Source organism: Pelodiscus sinensis, chromosome 3 (assembly GCF_049634645.1).
Source record: "Pelodiscus sinensis isolate JC-2024 chromosome 3, ASM4963464v1, whole genome shotgun sequence".
NCBI lineage: Eukaryota > Metazoa > Chordata > Testudines > Trionychidae > Pelodiscus > Pelodiscus sinensis.
Genome location: NC_134713.1, coordinates 7,573,769 through 7,595,382, shown reverse-complemented (window position 1 = coordinate 7,595,382; position 21,614 = coordinate 7,573,769). Strand labels below are relative to the sequence as shown.

At 45.0% G+C, this 21,614-nt stretch overlaps 1 protein-coding gene across 5 annotated transcripts in view; it reads left to right on the top strand.

Moving 5' to 3' along the window:
- Positions 1-21,614, top strand: part of LOC102455312 (beta-defensin 5) — a 47,379-nt gene that overhangs the window by 364 nt on the left and 25,401 nt on the right. The window lies entirely within an intron of this gene.

Sequence of the window (21,614 nt, the reverse complement as noted above, 5' to 3'; positions counted from 1 at the left end):
CCCGGGTCCCCCTATCCTCCCCTTCCCTGCTGAGGCACTCTGAAGCAGGGGAAGCAGGAGCGGCAATCCGTGCCCCCGCCTGCACGGCCATCAATGGCTGTGACGTCATCATCAAGTGCCTGGGCCAGCGGCACTCTAGGCAACTGCCTAGTTCGCCTACGCTCATGGGCCGCCCCTGAGGGGAAGGCCGACTGCCAGAGGACTAGGCCACAAGGCCGTATGTATTCCAAGAGGGGAACCTGTAAAGACTGTACCGTAGGGCCGTAGTGACCCCCAAGTGGTGGAAACATATAAAGACTGAGACCCAGGGGCAGAATGAGGGAATTCCCAACCAAAGGGCTGCACCCCTCGATAGTGAGGTTAACTCAAATTTGACAATAAGTGAGGTTGGCAGATGATGGGGAGGAGCCAGGTGCAGTCATCAGGGTGGTGGTGAGGCAGCAGTTAAGGCAGATCTATGGTTTTATTCAGCAGCTGGAATAGACCCAGCTGGAATGTTGTCAGCTGTGGGGAATGCAAGCTGTGTTGAAAACTGTATGATAATTGTATGCCAACACATTAAATGCTACAGCTCCTGCTCACAAGGCTAGAGAAAGACTGATTTGATTATGAGCAGGGATTGAGAAACAGGGATGATCATGTGAGGTGATCATATTTCTTTACTTATTTTGGTATACAAAAGAGGTGAAATTCCCTTTATCCCCACACCTGGAAAATTCTAAAATCCAAAAAGATAGTAAGGAAGATTTTCTAACATTTCTGATTTACATTAGCAGTTCCTTGACTTAACAAGAAGCACAGGTCTCAGGTTTCAGTGGGGAAGTCTACATTAGATATTAGGAAAACCTATTTCACTAGAATGGTGGTGGAGTATTGCAATGGGTTGCCTAAGCAGCTGATGGAATCGCCATTCCTAAAGATGTTTAAGCCCTGAGTTGACAAAGTCCTGGCTGAGATGCTGTAGTTGGGATTGGTCCTGCTTTTGGCAGGGGGTTGGACTCAATGACCTCCTGAGGTCTCTTCCAAACCTAATCCTCTATGGCTTTGTCTACACTGTGAGTTTTGCCAAAAGAGGCAATGCAAATGAAGCATGGATGTGCATTTTCTCATGCTTCATTTGCATACTCTCTTTTGGTCTGTTTTTGCGCAAAAACAAGCAGTGTGGCCGTGGCCGTTTTGCACAACCCCCCCTTTTTGTGCAAGATCCTTATGCCTCTCCTTTGCGCAAAACAGAACAAAAGAGAGTATGCAAATGAAGCACGAGAAAATATTCCTCAGCACTTCATTTACATTATCTCTTTTGGAAAAACTCATAGGCTGTGTCTAGACTGGCAAGTTTTTCCGCAAAAGCAGCTGCTTTTGCAGAAAACTTGCCAGCTGTCTACACTGGCCGCTTGAATTTCTGCAAGAACACTTACTTCCTACTGTCTGAAATCTGTGCTTCTTGCAGAAATACTATGCTGCTCCCATTTGGGAAAAAGTCCTTTTGTGCAAAGCTTTTGTGCAGAAGGGCCAGTGTAGACAGCTCAGATTTGTTTTGCGCAAAAAAGCCCCGATCGCGAAAATAGCGATCAGGGCTTTTTTGCGGAAAAGTGCATCTAGATTGGCACGGACACTTTTCCGCTCTTTTCCGCAAATGCTTTCAACGGAAAACTTTTCCATTAAAAACTTTTCCATTAAAAGCATTTGCGGAAAATCATGCCAGTCTAGACGTAGCCATAGTGTAGATAAAGCCTAAGAGTTTATGATTGTAAGGAACTTTACAATATCTACCTTTACTAGCAATAGACTCTGTGCCTTAGAATCCCCTATTTGGGAATGTGCCTTACAAAAATGGGGATTTGATTACTCAGTATAGTCACTAATGGAAGGACCCTATTTTCCAATAACTAGCTGAAGTCAGATTCAGCCATGAGATTTCTTTAGTAGTAGCACTCACCTTAATGACAGCTGAGAACCTGATCCATTATGACCTTTCCTGAAATCCTTGTTCATATCTAAAAAGATCTCCTTTCTGGAGATCATTTCTGGATTTGAAAGGCCTGCTGTCCTCCGACGGAGAGTTGGTAGGATCTGTTGTGAGTCTCTCCAGGAAGAGAGTGAACTTGAAAGTGCGGGAGTGCTGACATCATCAAAGAGAAATGCTTAAAAACAAAGCCTGAAAAAATCCATACAAAATGATGCAGTGTGAAAAACAGGAAATGGAGAAAATGAATGAATCTGTAAGAAATGCAGATCCAGCAGATGTATTGCAGCATTTTGGACCCCTCTGAACACAGCCATGAAAATTTAAATGAAACGGCGATTATTTAAATCGCCGCTTCATTTCACTTTGCCCAATAAACAAATATACATGGCTCCGTCGACAGAGCCATGTAGTGTAGACGTACCCCTAGTGCCCATGGGTGTTGGCAGTAGCAACCTTGGGGACTGAGGCTTCGAACTCTGACATGGGCCATCCTGGGAATGAGAGGGACCCCACCATGGAGCAGGGGGCTGCTGCCTGAGGGTATGTCTGTTATACCTTGGTGTCTTTGTACCTCGGTACCTTCAGTGGTCTGAATTGTCAGTATCAGCATCGTCTGGTCAGGGTCGTCCTGGCGTGCTCCTGACAGGACCTCTACTCCGTTGGTGATGATAAACTTTTGGCTGCGTGCATAACAATCGGCCCGCCCTTTATCTAGAATGTTAGACCCCGTGCACTTTGGTCAACACAAGAGATCTCTGAGAGGCCCCGGAAACGACAGATGCAGGCAAGGTCTGAAATCAATCCAGCAGGTCTATTGTCAAATGCGAAGCTCTACCAGTTGGTAACAGAGATCAGTACAATGTGACACCACTGGGCACTATGGCCCACGTTGACAAGGTACCAACACCGGGCAGGCCTATTGCCATATAACAGATATTAACAGCAGTCAAAGTTAAGCTACTGTGCATTCTGTAAGTTTAGGCAATGACACCTACAGTTTAGGTGCCTAGTGCACCCCCTTTGGCTTACAGTTTGTTCTCGGTGGCTCCCTGTGTCCTAACTTACACAATCACACAGTTATCAGTAAGGCCTCTTTCTTGGCTCCTATGTTACTGAACCAAAGTCTTGCTCGCTAGATTGCTAGGCCTGTTGCTGTTTTCATGTTACAGGCCTCTATTCAGGCCTGCTGACTCCATGTTACTGACCCTCAACTTACTACAACGTCTAGACTGCAGAGTTTTTCCGGGATATCAGAGGTATCCTGGAAAAGCTCTTCCATGTCCAAAGAAAGCGTCTGCTTTTCCAGAAAAAAAAATTCGGAAAAGCAGACATGTTTTTTCAGCATCCCTGTAAACCTCATTCTACAAGGAAGAAGGGATGTTCCGAAAGAGGCATTTTTTCTGATATTTGGTCCTGTGTAGACAGGCCAATTGTCAAAAAAGCCTCTTTTGGAAGAAAAGTGGAAAAAGATATGCAAATTGAGGTTCGCAATTTGCGTATCTTTTACCGATAGAATTTTGTAGTCTCGACACAGCCTGAGGGAGCTGGGTGATTGGTTGGTATGGGAATGTGGATACTGGGGACTTGTGGGTAAAGAGGCTGACCCCTTGGTTGGGGGATATAGTGTGAAGCTGGTGCTTGAAAGGGGGAGATTTCTTTGAGCAGGGGGGAAAAAGCAACATTAGAACTGGGTGACCAGGTATTAAAGGGATTGGATGGCATGGGGACAAAGGCTGTGCTAATGTCTTTCAAAGAAACCGCGCCCTTTAAAAACTCCCCACACTTAATAATGAAAGGCGGGGTCCTGGTCTGTTTACTTGGGGAAATGGGAATTTCAGTGAACACATGGCATTGCTCCCCAGCTAGGCCGTAAATGCTAGCTCCTGTGGCTCTGGTCTGCCAGCCCAGGCATAGCTTGAATGCCCCTGTGTGGGAGGGCACATGTTCCCCAAATGAGGTGTTTACACAGAAGGAGAGGCACAGAGAGCGTGGGATGAATGGGGGTGGATATTTGGATAATGTGGTGTTTTGAGAGTGCTTGAAATGAGAGTGGGTGTGGGACGAATGCTAATGGGCTAGTTATCTACTAGTTTAATTAAGTACAGGTATGGCAGGATCTGCCTTTGTGTGGAAATGGAGTTATGTTGAAAGCCGCTCAGAACAGAGGTAGCTGTTAATTGGATTCTGTGTGTGGGAAGGGGTAAGCTACTCACATGTTGTATTTACCTAGATCAAGGTCTGGTGTTTTGTTAAAGAAATCCCAATGGATGTCTGGGAATTCTTCAGATCAGAGCAAGAGAAACCTTCAACAGTGAAGCTATTTACCTAACCTCTGCACTTAACTACATTTAAATATCCCCGGCTTCATTAAAATAAAAATGGCCGCCACATTGTGCCGGCTCAGCTGATCATCAGCACAGTGCATGAGTCAAGACGTGGATCGGTTGATAGGGGAAGCCTTTGTTGACTGTTCCTGTAAACCTTGTTCCACGAGGCATAAGGGAGCGGTCAACAAAGGCTTCCCCTGTCGACCAATCCACGTCTTGACACACCGCTGTGCCGACGATCAGCAGAGTCTGCACAACGCGGTGGCCATTTTTATTTTAATGAAGCCGGGGATATTTAAATTCCCGTTTCATTGACTATATTGGGTAGCCTATTTTACATGCCTCTGTTGGCAGTGGCATGTAGTCTAGACGTACCCAGAGAGAGAGAGAGACATTGAGAGAGAACGAGAAAGAGTGCAAGCAGTGACAAGATTAAGACATCATACTAAGGGAAAATTTGGAACTTTGTTGTGGTTTTGGTTTTTATTATGAACAAGTGATTCATTCAGACAATTTAATCAGGAGAAAAAAACTGATTAAAAATTCCACAACCTTTCCCCCCTCATTGCAGATTTGAGAAACGTCACAGACTTTTCTCTGGGGCCTGCAGAGCCTTCCAGTAAATGCAAAAAGTCAAGGCTTGACTTTCCTAATATTCTAAGGCAGAGAATAGGGAAGTGGAATACAAATAAAACAAAAATCCACACGTTAAAAAGAAAAAAAAACACTTCTGGTCTTCTCCTAATAATAAAAAGTCAAAAAACTCTATTGCCAATACTATATTCTGATTTACAATTAACCTGCATTAACCAGGGTTGTATATCTATAGTGCATTAGAAAATGCTTGGTCTGGTGCAGAAAGAAGAATGGTTGTGTCCTGCTACTAAAGGATGAAGGTGCATATTCCTTTGAGAAAAATGGAGGCTCCAGTCTCTGCAATGGACTGGCCAGAACCCTAGACAGCACAAGGAATTAAGGACCACCAGCTGTGGTCTGGAAAGTCATCTTGCTGATGGGCCGTTTCCTCAACATGCTAGAGGGAGGTGGAGCTCCCCTCAAGAACAGAACACAAAGCAAGGCAGAAGGGTAAGGATGTTAGTAGGTAGGGTTTCCTACAGAGCCTACAGAAAGGAAGTTTGATGGGACACAAGGAGACTATTTTGACACCCCACATCTCCCATAGGGAGTTGGATGAAAGGTAGGTGGGAGACAGTGGGTAAGTGAATCTTCCTCAAACTTCAGCCAAGGTTAACTCCAACTTTCAGCTAGTTCAGAAACGCAGCCAAGGAGAGGTTTGTTGACAGCCAGGCTACGTCTACACTGCAGGCTTCTTGCACAAGAACTTTTTGCACAAGAGCTCTTCTTGCACAAGAAAACCCCTATCTGGTTGTGTCTACACTGCACCCCTTTTCCGGAAAAGGGATGCAGATGAGACAAGTCGGAATTGCAAATGCAGTGGGGGATTTAAATATCCCCTGCTTCATTTGTATAAACATGGCTTCCGCTTTCTTCCGGCTTGGGGCTTTGCCGGAGAAAAGCGCCAGTCTAGATGGGATCTTTCGGAAAATAAATCTTTTTCTGAAAGATCCCTTATTCCTGATTTTAAGAGGAATAAGGGATCTTTCGGAAAAGACTTTCTTTTCCGAAAGATCCCGTCTAGACTGGCGCTTTTCTCCGGCAAAGCCCCGAGCCGGAAGAAAGCGGCAGCCATGTTTATACAAATGAAGCAGGGGATATTTAAATCCCCCGCTGCATTTGCAATTCCGACTTGTCTCATCTGCATCCCTTTTCCGGAAAAGGGGTGTAGTGTAGACACAGCCTTCATGAATAGCCATCAGAGCTTTCTTGTGCAAGAGTGTCCATGGCAGTGTGGATGCTCTCTTGCGCAAAAGCACATGCCAGTGTGGACACACTCTGAACCTGGTTTAAATGCATCTGCTGGGGACTGTTGAGATGTTAGATGTTTCTACAGAACACTTAGAAACTGTCTTAAGTTTCCCTAGCTGCAATTTAAATCCAATCATCTCTTGTTCTCTCCTTCTGGAGAGAATGAAACAAATCTTCCAAAGCACTCAGTACCTGCAAATGCCCTTAACTTTCACATTTTGTACATCAATATTTCTTCTCTCTACTTTAGATTGTTCTGGGTTGATGCCTCATGGATTGAGGAAGGAAGAAACTCATAGAACTAACTGTAAAATTCCTCAGTTCATTTATAGGAAAAAGGCATAAATTTCTTACACACAGTAATAGAAATATTATTCACTTTGTTTCTCACTTATAAAAATAATTGTAACATCCTTGTAATGTATTCTGATGCATGAAATTCGAGTATTTCCCTGCATGCATGTACAATATTATGAAATGTACAAATGTACAATGTTACAAAACAAGTACATGCATTTACTTATTCTTCTGCCACTGCTTCTTAGGTACAGAAGTGCTCTGGGATTCTTTTCAATAGGACCCTTACTCAAATGGAATGGGATGTTTTCCATTGTTGTCAAAGGGCTTTTGATCAGGCAGTAGATGACTGATTATATTCATACTGCAACTTCTTCCAGGCAGGGACATGCTAACAGTATTTCACTAGGCAGGCTGCTAGCATGGAGCTGTCCCTATAACAGGGTCTGGCTTCAGGCTTAGATGATCTGGGAAGCAGAACTGGAACTTCTTGGGAATCTTTCATAAGAACAGGGGTATATTGCAGTGGTAGAGTGTTTGACTGCAGATCAAGTAGTTCTTGGTTCAAAAGCAGTCTCTTTTATTTCAGTAGGAGGAAGGTGAAGCACTTGAATGGTTCCCTGGGGAGGTGGTGGAATCTCCATCCCTAGAGGTGTTTAAATCCCGGCTTGACAAAGCCCTGGCTGGGATGATTTAGTTGGGATTGGACCTGTTTTGGGCAGAGGGTTGTACTCGATGGCCTCGTGAGGTCTCTTCCAGCCCTAGGATTCTAGGATTTTATGAACATATTCCTTCTGTAATTAAGTATTTGTTGCTTTAGTTTTTGCCAAGGACAAAAGTGTGTTTAATTTTAAAAATATATATACATGAATGTGAGTTCCAGTTTTCTAACGTTTATATATTTTTTGTTTTAATTTTTATGCCATGAAGCTAATCACATTTCAAGTGCACAATTTTAATTAAATCCCACAGTAGAATTTCAAATTTCTCCTTTAAAATATAAAATTTGTATCCTACATGCAGGTTCCACAATATTTAGTAAGCATCAATTCTTTTTAAAATGTCTACATTGAATTTATGTATGTATTTATGTATGAGTTGTTGCTTAATTTTGTAGAATATTATTAGGAAAGATTTAAAAACAAAATATGGAAATTGCTTTTGATTAGAGTAGGAGGTAAAGGGAGGGGAGATCTGTTTTCCAAAATGGAATATATTTACTTGGAAAGCCAGGTAGTCAGAGAGCTTATAGAATCATAGAACACCAGAAATGGAAGGGACTTTATGAGGTCATCAAGACCAATTCACTGCACTCATGGTAGGACCAAGTACCATCTAGATCAGCATTTCCCAAACTATGGGCCGTGGCCCGGTACCGGGCTGCAGGAAAAATATACTGGGCCTCAGTGTGGCTGCTGAGAGGGGAGCAGAGCAGGGTGGGCTGGGTGTGTGTATGTGTGTGGGGGGGGAAACCAGCTCCAGGAAGCAGGGCTGGGGGCAGCAGGGCTGTCCCGCAGAGATGGGGGAAGGTGGGTGGGCGGCTGGCAGAAGCAGGGTTGGGGGCAGCAGGTCTGTCCTGCGGAGATCGGGGCTGGTGGGCTGGCAGAAGCAGGGTTGGAGGCAGTGGGGCTGTCCCGTGGCGATTGGGGCAGGAGGGCAGGCGGCAGAAGCAGGGTTGGGGGCAGTGGGGCTGTCCGGTGGATATCGGGGAGGGCAGGCGGTGGAACCAGGGCTGGACGGGAGAGATCAGGAGGAGGAGGATGGGAGAGCCAGCTGCCAGAAGCAGGGCAGGACGGGAGCAGTGGGGCTGGTGGGGGGGGGGGTTGTCGGGGGAGCAGGGCTGACCGGGGGAAATTGGTGGGGTGTGAGGTTTACTGCTGTCGATAAAACTGCCGAGTTCTGTTGACGTTATGTCAACAGAACTTGGTGGTAGTGTAGACACAGGTGTAGTTTTGTCGACAAAAGTCCACTTTTGTCGACAAAACTCTGTAGTCTACACATACCCATGGGGTCCTTCCATGGAGAAGGAGAAACAACAGAACTCACAACAGCCTGACCATTTCTGTTGTCAATTTTTAGAGGCCTCACCCATGATGAGAGTCCCATAGTGTTAACTACAATAAAGGACGGTCTCTGCTGCAAAGAGTTAACCATTGAAATGACAAAGCAACTGCTATTAACACCACTGTACAAATGAGGAGACAAGATCCAGAGAGATGAAATGATTTCCCCAGAGTCAGGCAAGAAGTCACTGGCAGAACTGGGAACTAAACTCAGATTTGTCAACCCTCTCCTGCAACTGAACCATAAGAGCATTCTTTCTGGATCTGCTTTGCGGCTTTACGCTGATAGGTCAGCCAAGCGACAAGCAGCTCTCCGAGTTAGTCTCATTGATATTGCTCAGGTTTGCTGCTGATGTGAGGTTTCCTCATCATGCCGATGGGGAAATTCCATGAGTAGAGAGGATGCTACGGGTAGAGATTCAGCACAGGTAAGGTCACGTCTGGAGTATTGAGTCCAGTTCTGGGCCTCCCACTATAGAAAGGATGTGGACACATTGGAGAGGGTCCAGCAGAGGGCAACAAAAATGATTAGGGGGCTGGAGAAATGACCTACGAAGAGAGGCTGAGGGATTTGGGTTTATTTAGTCTGCAGAAGAGAAGAGTAAGGGGGGATTTGATAGCAGCCTTCAACTTCCTGGAGGGAGATTCCAAAGAGGATGGAGAGAGACTGTTCTCAGTAGTGACGGATGGCAGAACAAAGAACAATGGTCTCAAGTTACAGTGGGGGATGTCTAGGTTGGATATTAGGAAAAACTATTTCCTAATAGTGACGCACTGGAATGGGTTCCCTAGAGAGGTGGTGGAAGCTCCATCCCTAGAGGTTTTTAAGTCTCGGCTTGACAAAGCCCTGGCTGAGATGATTTAGTTGGGATTGGTCCTGATTTGGGCAGGGGGCTGGACTTGATACCTCCTGAGGTCTCTTCCAGCTCTATGATTCTATGATTCTATGCCGCCTTACGGCCTGGGGACGGTTCTGTAGGCATCCTGACTCCACTTCCCTCTGACTCCCATAAGTAATTGGGGGGGAGGGCAATTTATTCCGATTACTTAGCTCCCTTTCTGGTGTTAGGGATGCACAGCCCTTACCCCACCCCTCCTTGCCTGTGACATGGCCTCCCTCATCCTTAGACCCTTCCTTCAGGCGTGGGGTTTTCACAGCTCATCTTCTTGGGCCTATCTTCTGACTGAGTGCCTTCCTCAGCAGCTCCTCCAGCAACTCTCCTTGCCTGGGCTTGGAGTCTCCTGTTTGATTCACCCACCTCCAATCCTCTGACCAGACGGGGTGGATCATAATTGTCCCAAAATCCTGAGTGCGCTAGGTGGAGGGAGGATCCTGGTCCCAGGCTCTTAACTAGCTATCCCTGGGGCCATCATCCCCTCACTCAGGGGGTAGTTCCAGGATAAATGGAACAAAATAACAAGCCTTTGAGGCTGTACAAGTGGTACGGTCCCCTACTGAACAATGCAAGCGGGTGGAGGAACTCCATGGCTAGTAGGCCTGGAGCTGTGGGCCCGGACCTCGTCAGAAGGTGGACAGACGGCATCCCTTGCCCTCTCTCTGTGCATTGGGGGCTCTCAGAGACTGCAGACGGGGGTCAGACAAGAGACCTGAGGGCACAGGAGATCATGGTGGCTTTTCCTAGAAGGTTTCGGTGACAGGAGAAAAAAGCCAGAGTTTTTGCTCTCCAGGGATGGATGTAAAGGGGGCAGAGGCATCTGAGGGGTTATTGTGTTCCAAGGGAGCTGGGGCATGGAGGAAGGTGGGGTGGGATGGGGCGGGTAGAGGAGTATGGATGCAGAGGCATACAAAAGGAATCAGGGTTTGGGGTCCCCTGAGAACAGTCACCTTGGTATTGTCACAGGTCTCGCTGGCAGTGATCCAGACCTTTCTGTGGGATGGAGCAAAGACCTGTGGCCTGAGGGGGCTGGATGTTTGAGTGGTGTGGGGATATGTGTGCTGGGGATTTGGGGGGAATCAGGCTGAGCTGACCCCTTGGCTGAGAGAGATAGAGGGGAAGTTGGGACTTTGAAGGGGCTTTGTTTCTTTGACCCAGGAAAATGGAGCCAGGAATTAGAACAAGGATACTGGAGAGAACTGATTTTACAGGAATAGTGGCTGTGCTTAGTGTCTTGCCCAAGAAACCAGAAAAAGCAGTAAGTGGTGGTAGGTTATTGTGGCTTCTGTACTGGCACACAAGGGACTATTAATGAACATGTGGCAACTCCAGCTCTCCCTGGGCTTGGCTATAAATGAGAGATCCTGGTGGAAAGATATGGATGCCCAGAATGAGTGTGTAGGCAGAACGAGTGCATATGAGAGTATGCAATGAACGGAGGTAGGCAATGCATTAAGTTATATCTTGGGCAATCTACTGTAATGAGGGTGGAGAAGGAGGAAGTGAGCGTGAATATGGGATGAACGCTAAGGGGGATATCGGGTTTGAATACACTGAGTAGGCATGAACAGCTGAATCAAGCACTGTGCCACACATTTAGATATATCTTTATACAAATCAGTCTACTGGCTTGTTATTGCTGGGAGCTGGTACAGTTGGAACCTGATACAATCTTTTGGGATTGAATAAGTCTCTCAGACCAATATTTATCATCCTAGAAATTTTCAGGGGGAATTCTTTTCAGACCCTTTTTGTAGTTTCTCAAAAGTAAAAACGCATTGAATTTCCCCTCTTTCCAACCTTGTCTGGCTACGTCTAGACTTCAGTGCTTTTCTGGGATACCTCTGGTACCTCTGGAATCCTGGAAAAGTCATGCCCTGTCCAAGGAACACGTCCACTTTTTTGAAAAAAATTTCAAAAAAGTATATGCGCTCTTTCACCATCGCTGTAAACCTCGTTCTAGGAGGAAGAAAGGGATGTGTCAAAAGAACATGGGTTTTTTTTTTTCAAAATGTGGCAATGTATAGCTGCGCCAAATTTTAGAAAAGCCTTTTTCTGGCTTACCTTTGTAGTCTAGATGTAGCCTCTATGGTGAAAGAATCAGCTGCTTTTCCGGAAAAACTTGCCAGCTGTCTACACTGGCCACTTGAATTTCTGCAAAAGCACTGACTTCCTACTGTAAGAAATCAGTGCTTTTTGCAGAAACACTATGCTGCTCCCGTGCTTTTGCGGAAAAGCATCTGTGCCAATCTAGACGCTCTTTTCCGAAAATGCTTTTAACGGAAAGCTTTTCCGTTAAAAGCATTTCTGGAAAATCATGCCAGTCTAGACGTAGCCCTTGTGTTAGATAAGTTGCACCAATTGCTCTTGGGGGTGAATTCTGTGTGAAAAATATCAAAATTCTGCATATTTTATTTGTCAAGATAATGCCATATAACCTCTCGAATTAAAACTGTTTTGATAATTTTTTAAAGTACAATACAGAAAAAGGTAATAATAACTATTTAATATTATCTAAACACATGAAAGTTAAGTTACAAACACTTAGTAACTAATACCCTGCATTCCAGTGGTAATTCTGGATTTTCATTTAAATTAAATTACAATACAGAACACCATAAAACAACAACAGAGGAAGTAGAATGTCATTTTAAGTGGCTCAGGATTTCACTCATGAAAATCATACAGCATTGCTAATATTTATCCTACATTTCTATGCAATACAGTGCAGTGTTTTCATTTAAATTATGGTACAGAAAACAAAGAGCTTTCAAGTTTTTCTCAAGTGATTTCCTTATGTTATAAAACATCAAATTGTACAGTGAAAAACTTCTCCCTGCTTCTGGACGGGTTTAAGTTGGGGGCTATAGGTGATGATAAGTGGTGTTCTATTGTTGGTTCTCTTGGGTCTGTCTTGAAGTAGATGGTTTCTGGGTATTCGTCTGGCTCTTTCAATTTTTTTTTTTATTTTTCCAGGTGGGTAATTGACGTTTATAAATGCTTGGTAGAGATCCTGAAGTTTCTGGTCTCTGACAGTGGGATTAGAACAGATGCGATTGTATCTAAGGGTTGGCTATAGACGATGGATCGTATGGTGTGTCCAGTAGTGAGCGTGCTGATACCTGAGATGATGGGGCATTTTTACATCCCAACATCAGTTTCAGCCTGGACATTCTATATGAGAGATCCATTTCCTGGACACCACAGTACAAATCACCAATGGTAAATTAGACACGACTCTCTACAGAAAACCCAGAAAATCCTATAGCCCCCAACTTAAACCCGTCCAACGCATTATCAATCAACTACAACCTATACTGGAACAGGATACTACACGCCGAGAGGCTCTGGGAGACAGACCCATAGTCTCCTCTAGACAACCACCTAACCTCAGGATAATTCTTACCAACAACCACAGGACATAGCACACTAATACCAACCCTGGAACTTTCCCTTGCAACAAACCCCGGTGCCAGCTTTGTCCACATATTTACTCTGCTGACACCATTATTGGACCTAACCATGCCTATTACAAGATCAAGAACACATATTCCTGTTCATCCAGAAATATAATTGATGCCATCATGTGCCTAAAGTGTCCGTCTGCCATGTACATAGGACAAACGTCTCAGACACTTTGCCAAAGAATCAAGGCACATAAAACAGACATCAGACTCTCTCACAGAGAGAAAGCTGTTGCTTGCCATTTCAGCCAGACTGACCATTCTGTCAATGACCTTAAAACATGCATATTGCTTCAGGGTGATTTTAACTCCTATCACCCCTAATGTCATTACCTCACAGACACTAACCTTCCCTCCCCCCTTCTTTGTTCTTAAACCTGATTCGTCATTTTTATATGTGTTCACATTTTTTTTGACTGTATCACTTTGGTATACATGGTCGTGCCAATTTTCTTCCACATATTGATCTGAGGAAGTGGGTCTGGCCCACGAAAGCTCATCACTAATAAACCATTTTATTAGTCTTTAAAGTGCTACAGAGTTCTGTCTTTTGTTTCAGCTAGACAAGACTAACACAGCTACATCTCTATCACCATCTATTCCTAATACACTAAGGGCATGTCTACACTACAAAGTTAATTCGAAATAACAGCAGTTATTTCGAATTAACTTTAATAGCGTCTACACAAGGCAAACCGCTATTTTGAAATAAATTCGAAATACTGGAGCCTTTATTTCAAATTTGGTAAACCTCATTCTACAAGGAATAACACCAAGTTCGAAATAGCTATTTCAAATTAAGTGCTGTATAGACACTTAATTCGAAATAGGGAGCCTCCAGCCCTTCCCAGGGAGCCCTTGTTGCCACTCTGGGCACAACCAGGAAAGCTTACTCTCTTCTCCCCCAGCCCCGGAGCCCTTAAAGGGGTTGACTCTGGCCACAGTGCCTGTGCCAGCTCCAAGCCTGCCAGCCCAGAACCAGCAGTGGCCACCGGGGCCCCTGACCCAGAGGACCCAAAACATGAGCCAGCAAGCCACTGGCATCCAGCCCTCCACCGCTCCCCAGGAGCAGTCTGCCTGCTCCCAGGAGCCTGACAGGGGCCAGAGAAGGCGGGCGCCTTCCTGGTCCAGGGTAGAGATCATGGACCCTATTCAGGTTTGGGGGGGATGCCCCCAATGGCCATGATCTCCGCACTAGATGGAGGAATGTGGCCATCTATGGCAGGATAGCTGCCAGCCTGGCCACCAAAGGCCACATGTGAACCCAGGAGCAGGTTAGCATGAAAGTCAGGTTGGTCCGGCGAGACCCCTCAACCCTGAGCCCTGAGCTTCCCCTCCCCCTTCTTCCCCTTGCTTCCCCCTTCCAGCTGCCTCCTCCCAGGTTTCCTCCTCCCCTCTTCCACCCTCTCTCTTCCCCTCTCCCACCCTCTTTTCCCAGTCTCCCCAGAGGTTCATCCGCCCCCCCCTCAGTTTTGTTCAATAAACCCAGTTTCTATTTTTGAACATACGTGTCTTTTGTTTGACATCAGAAAGGTGGGCTAGAGAGAGGTAAGTGGAAGGATGTGAAGGAGGAATGGGGCAGGAGCCCCTGGTGGGGAGGACCGGAGAAGCTCTGAGGGCTTCTCTGGGTGGACGCTCTCCATCAGGGCCTCCTGGATCCTGACAGCCCCCCGATTAATCCCCCGGATGGCAGCCTGTAGCAAGTGTAGCTGGGCTGATGGCAACGACCCCACGAGATGCGTGCTCAGAGGCAGCTCTGGCTCCATGAAGCCGAGTGCTGTGGTGTCCCGAGTGCGGGCACTGAGGGCTCTCCAAGATATGTTACCAGATTTGCCCAATACTCTGGGGTATGCTCATTTATCAGGGTTACTCTTATGGGACTGGGGGGAGGTTAACAATTTGATCAGTGTGCTGTTTGTGCTTACGTGTGCTTTCATATGGAGCTGAATTCTCCCTGCTGCCAATTCCCCCTCCCACTGGAGATCTCCTGCAGGAACTAGGTTCCTCAGGATGGGGTTCTTACCACCTTAGGAACACACACAGACACTCAGACCCACTAACAGAGCACGTCTGAGAGGACTGGGTACTCAGCACTCACAAGCTGACCCCCTCATATGTCCCTGGACTCAGATGGCTGGGTTTAACAGCAATGCCACACTGCTCTCTCTTTGGACTCCGTGGGCTGGATTAAACAGCACTTTAAGCTGCCACCCTCATAAGCCCCCAGGTTCAGCACCACAGTCATTCATTGGTAAACCACACGATGAGCAAACCCGACAGGATTTTGGGCACCTCAGGGATCTTTAGCTTGGGTACAAGAAGCGTTGTTGCAGAGCGAATGGGGAAACCAAAACAACCCCCTTAAGGAAGAGTGAGCAAAAGAGAAAGAAAGAGAGAGAGAAGCAACCAGCTTAACAATGAAAGTTATTTATTTCTGAGTAGTGAATAGATATCAGAAAGTTACAATATTAAATCTAAATTGAAACTGATTACAAATGTTAGGAAATCATATAACAGGGCAGGGTCAGGAGGCTATGCTTAGAGAGATAGTTGATGGGAGGGAGAGAGAGACCTCACCACTCCATGGAGCTTGCACTGATTGGGATTCCCAGATGATGATTGTAACCGGAGGTCCAGAGGGCAGGAGACAAGCAGCATGAGCAGAGCCCGCAGCATGAGCAGACAGGAGATGAAAAAGTCTCAATGGAACTGATGCAGTTTAAATCCAGGTATCAGAACAGTTTTTCTTTGGGCAAGGATAGGAGTTTTTATAGGGATAGTTCAAAGAGAAAGAGGAGAGACAATAGAGACTGATCACCCCTGGTTATGGGTGATGTTCCTTGAAAGAGCTCACAATGCAACTAGGCAGTTTCAGTATTTTAGATGTCAATAGGATCGTTACTAGAATTGGTCTGATAATGACTAATTTGGGTGTGAGCAGGCCTGGATTCATTAGCATCTGGAGCAGAGATTTCCAATCAGGCAGTGCTTCTCTGCTTTCGGTATCCGATAGTTCACTGCGGTTCCTGCCTTGGAAGAGCTGGTTTCCATTCTGTATGCTAATGTGTTCTATCTTCAATGCAGATGAGGCTGGGGTGTTTCCTTAATTAGTTTAGGTGTGTCTTCCCTGGCCTTTTCATTGTTTTGTCTGATTCCAGCAAAGGCTTAGGGGAAGGGGCGGGAGGATGGTTTTCCATGAATGTCACTCCCTGGCTCCCAAAAGCACAGGGCTGGTAGGTAACAGATAGGACTGCTTTGCTGTCCCTCATCAAGGTAGACAAGCAAGCGGGAAACCCTGAGAACTGTCTGTCCGGGGTGGCTGTAGGGACCCTTTAAGCACAGAGCTCAGTTAGCCTCAGGCAGCAGCCCCACACACTAAGTCCTAACCTGATGCCCTGCCAGCACTGGTTCCGGCCATCCTTAACTTCGGTTCAGGGTCCACTCAGTGTGGACGTGCTGTTTTGAAATAGCAAAATGCTATTTCGAAATTGTTTTTGTATTATTTCGAATTAGCTTAATTCAAATTAAGTATTTCAAATTAAGTTAATTTGAAATAGCACGGTAGTGTAGACATACCCAAAGAAACTTGTTACATGCAAATTCTTACCTTAACAGTTATTCTAATCAGCTCTTTCAGAAGGTAGGCAGCCTCTTTGCTTGGGCCCAGTCCTTATTTCTGTTCAATCATACATATTTTTCCCTCAGGCATCTTGGGTGGTAATTGGGAGTTTCCTGACATCTGGCTTCTGCTTCTATTGTATGATTGTATTATAAATTGTATTGTAAATACAGTGCCCATCTATAAAAAGTGAAATAAGAACAACCCAGGAAACTACAGACCAGTTAGTTTTACTTCTGTGCCAGGGAAGATAATGGAGCAAGTAATTAAGGAAATCATCTGTAAACACTTGGAAAATGGCAAGGTGATAGGTAACAGCCAGGATGGATTTGTAAAGGACAAATCATGTCAAACCAATCTGATAGCTCTCTTTAATAGGATAATGAGTCTTGTGGATAAGGGAGAAGCAGTGGATGTGGTATACCTAGACTTTAGTAAGGCATTTGATACAGTCTCACATGATATTCTTATCAATAAACTAGGTAAATACAACTTAGATGGGGCTACTATAAGGTGGGTGCATAACTGGCTGGATAACCGTACTCAGAGAGTAGTTAATAATGGTTCACAATCCTGCTGGAAAGGCATAACAAGTGGGGTTCCACAGGGGTCTGTTTTGGGACCGGCTCTGTTCAATATCTTCATCAACGATTTAGATATTGGTATAAAAAGTACGCTTATTAAGTTTGAAGATGATACCAAGCTGGGAAGGATTGCGACTAATCTGGAGGATAGGGTCATAATTCAAAATGACCTGGACAAATTGGAGAAATGGTCTGAGGGAAATAGGATGAAGTTTAATAAAGAGAAATGCAAAGTGCTCCACTTAGGAAGGAACAATCAGTTTCACACATACAGAATGGGAAGCAACAGTCTGGGAAGTACGGCAGAAAGGGATCTAGGGGTTATAGTGGACCACATGTTACATATGAGTCAGCAGTATGATGCTGTTGCAAAGAAAGCAAACATGATTCTGGGATGTATTAACAGGTGTGTTGTGAGCAAGACACAAGAAGTCATTCTTCCGCTCTACACTGCGCTGGTTAGGCCTCAGTTGGAGTATTGTGTCCAGTTCTGGGCACCGCATTTCAAGAAAGATGTGGAAAAATTGGAGAGGGTCCAGAGAAGAGCAATGAGAATGATTAAAGGTCTAGAGAACATGACCTATGAGGGAAGGTTGAAGGAATTGGGTTTGTTTAGTTTAGAAAAGAGAAGATTGGGGGGGACATGATAGCAGTTTTCAGGTATCTAAAAGGGTGTCATAAGGAGGAGGGAGAAGACTTGTTCATCTTGGCCTCTGAGGATACAAGAAGAAGCAATGGGCTTAAACTGCAGCAAGGGAGGTTTAGGTTGGACATTAGGAAAATGTTCCTAACTGTCAGGATAGTCAAACACTGGAATCAATTGCCCAGGGAGGTTGTGGAATCCCCATCTGTGGAGATATTTAAGAGTAGGTTGGATAAATGGGATGGTCTAGACAGTATTTGGTCCTTCCATGAGGGCAGGGGCCTGGATTCGATGACCTTTCGAGGTCCCTTCCAGTCCAAGTATTCTATGATTTTATGATTTCCCCCTTTATATTCCTTTTGCACAAGACAGGAATTCTTTGTGCTCAAAAGGTTGAAAGTTCAAAGGGCTGCTTTTTTTTTACCTTGAGTGGAAAATTACCTGATCTAAAATATGTTTCAGCATCAGGTGGCCTTGCCATGTGACCTAGTCTAACTAACCACAGTCCAGGCTTGCAGGAAAAAACCAAAACCATTTACAAAGTGTTACCCTGAGCACTGGACCAAATTTACAGAGTACCAATAATAGCCCTCATTAGGACATTTAGAATTATAAACCGGTCCACGCAAGATCCCACACAAGGATGATACAGGCACACAAAAGGGTACATCTACATAGCAACATTATTTCAAAATAAGTTAGTCCGCGTATACATATCAGCAGGGCTCGCCGAACCACGGCGAGCCCCGCTCGCCAGCCACACTGTCCGATGATCTGCCCATGCACAGATTGTACTGTGCATGCACAGATCGCCCGAACCCAGCTCTTCCAGGTTGCAATCTACTTGCTGCAGGCGATTGCATTGTATTATTTGTCGAGCCCTGCACATCAGGCAGTTATTTCAAAATAATGTTGAAATATTTAAAGCTGCAGGACTTCTTACTCCAACTCCTGTAATCCTCATTTTACAAGAAGTAGGAGAAGTCAGAGGAAGAGGGCTCTATTTCGAAATAAGTGCTGTTTAGATGCTCTTTATTTTGAAATAAACTGTGCATTGACATACCTCGAAATAAACTACGTAAATTGAGCTAAGCCCTGCTGTATAGATGCACCCAAATGGTTTGCCATTTCCGTGCAGCCACAAAAATATTCTTACCTGAAAGCATTCTCCTCAACCAACTCCTTTTCTCAACGCCTTCTGCCCTGGTCTCAGATCTCCCTCACCATCTTTCCCATGACTTCTATAGGGACCAGCCATGGAGTGACTTGTCTTTGCTGGGAAAAAGACGTTGTTTTGGAAAAAAAACAGTTTCTTGCCATTTCAACCAGAAAGGACATTTTCTCAACGACTTGATTACCTGCATCCTACTTCAAAGGCCTTTTAAGACTTCACTTCAAAGAGAATCCTCTGAACTGTCATTCATGCTTAAATTCGACACTTTACACTCAAGTTTGAATAAAGACGCTAATTATCTTACCGATTACAAAGATAGCTTCCCCAATTATCATCTCTAATATCATTAGCTCACAGACATTTACCTCCCCCCCCCCCCCCCCCATCCGCCTTCTGTTCTGAAATTTGATTTGTCTTTTTCATATGTGTTCATTTTTTTAATTGTATCGTTTGGTATATATGGTTGTGACAATTTTCTTCCACTATTTGATCTGAGGAAGTGGGTCTGGCCCACAAAAGCTCATCACCTATTAAACCATCTTGTTAGTCTTTAAAGTGCTACATAGTCCTGTTTTTTGTTTCAGCTACACCAGACTAACACGGCTGCATTTCTATCACTATTGTTTTGGAAAAAGCTGTTTATGAACAGGAAGGCATTGCCACCTACTGGCTATAGCATTGAACTGGGACATAGTAATCCTGTGTTCTACAGCTGTCTCTGTCCAAGAGTGAGTTTGATCAATAGGATATATTCCAAGGTGGGAGTTGAGATGTAATTGAAAGTAAGAGATGGCATATATCCCTCAAAGACCTCGTCCTACCACCCTCTACCCACTGGAATACATATTTGAAAGTAGGAATAAGAAAGCCTCCGGAAAAGACTTTATTTTCCGGAGAATAACGTCTAGACTATCGCTTTTCTCCGGCTTTTCCCTAAGCCGGAAAAAAGCGGCAGCCATGTTAATGCAAATGCTGCGGGGGATATTTAAATCCCCCGCGGATTTGCCTATTCCAACGTGCTACATTAGCATCCTTTTTCCGGAAGGGATGCCAATGTAGACGTAGCCACAATATATATTTTTTTGCACATATAAATACTTTCAACTGCTTTTCCTCCAAGGACATCACCCTCTGTATCAAACTGCAGTAACTGAAGACCAAAATGCCCATTCCTAAAGCATTGTTAGGAATTGAAGTGTGCTTATTAGGGTGCCCTCTTGTGGCCTAGGATGGCGGAGTTTCCCTCTAAATCCTAAACATATTTCACATACACTCAGTTTTCATCCCCATGTCTCTCCTCAGATTATTCTGCTTCCCTTTCTTTGACTCCCAGAAATGAACCCAAGCTAGCTGGTCCCAAGCCAGTATCCCTAGCCTTCATGCCAATGCTGTAATATTGAGCCGCTGCACCTCATGGACACACGTAATGTAAATGACCTACCGCCTCCCAGCAGCCACATGCATTGGCTAGACAGACAACATCTGCATTGCAGTCCGTGCTTATATAAAAACCTCAACAGGTAAGAAAGCCATCTGAGGAATAGGTCCAGCCCTTCCTCCCATTACTACATTGCCTGACCTTGCTTCCATAGCCTTAACCTGGGACTTTGGACTGTATCTTCCAGGTACTGACCTCTGTGAGAACTCAGATGCCCAAGTGCCTAGAGCACCTCTGACCCTGATTGTCTTCCTGGCTGCCAGACCACTTGATACCAGATTCCTGCCCAAAAATCAGAAGACAGGGATAATGGAGCAGACAAGGCATGTGTTTATTATAATGTCCACTAACGAATAGCAACCACAGCCGTCTCTGGACTTCCCTATACACGCTAAATCATTTCTAAAGTGCAAAGTGGTGATGTGATGTGCGCAGAATGATTGTGCAGAGTAAGCATGTGAGTGTGGAGAGGGGGCATGGGTGTTCAGAGGAGTGTACCCATATCCCAATCTATTGAATTAGTGTACAGAGGATGAGTGCAGATCAGTGCATATGGCAGTGTGGAATGAGTGGAAAGGGAAAAAAGCCTCTTTCGAAAAAGAGCAACTAGACTGCAACCAGTACTTTCGAAAAAGCAAGCCGCTTTTTCGAAAGAGAGCACCCAGGCAGTCTAGATGTTCTCTTTCAAAAAAGCACAGTTTGCATTACATAGCGCCTTTTGTCGAAAGAGCACTTTCGAAAAAAGGCGTTATTCCTCGTGAAATGAGGAGTACCAACGTCGAAAGAAAAGTCGCGTTCTTTCGATTTAATTTCGAAAGAACGCGGCTGTAGTCTAGACTCAGGTGAAGTTTTCTCGAAAAAAGGCTACTTTTTTAAAAAAAAAACCTGCAGTCTAGACACAGCCAGTAAGTTTGGCGTTGTGGAGTAAGAAGTAATGAGTGTGTGGATGGAAAGACAGGTTGGAGTGAGTGTGTGTGTGAAATAAAGGCACTCAGTGGGTGTAAGCGGGACACACAAGTAATGGATACACAAATTCATAACACATTTATGGAAATTAACGTCTCCGGAATGTTGAGTGTACCTGCTGGTAGCAAATCATCCGGCAGTTGTCAGAGATGGAATGAGGTTCAGTCCATCAGGTTTACCTGCACACATCTAGGAATGAGACTCTTGATCCTTGAGGGCATAGTTACATTCCCCTCCACAGTGACTGTACACACCTCTGCTTTACCACCATTACAGTTGCCTCTGCT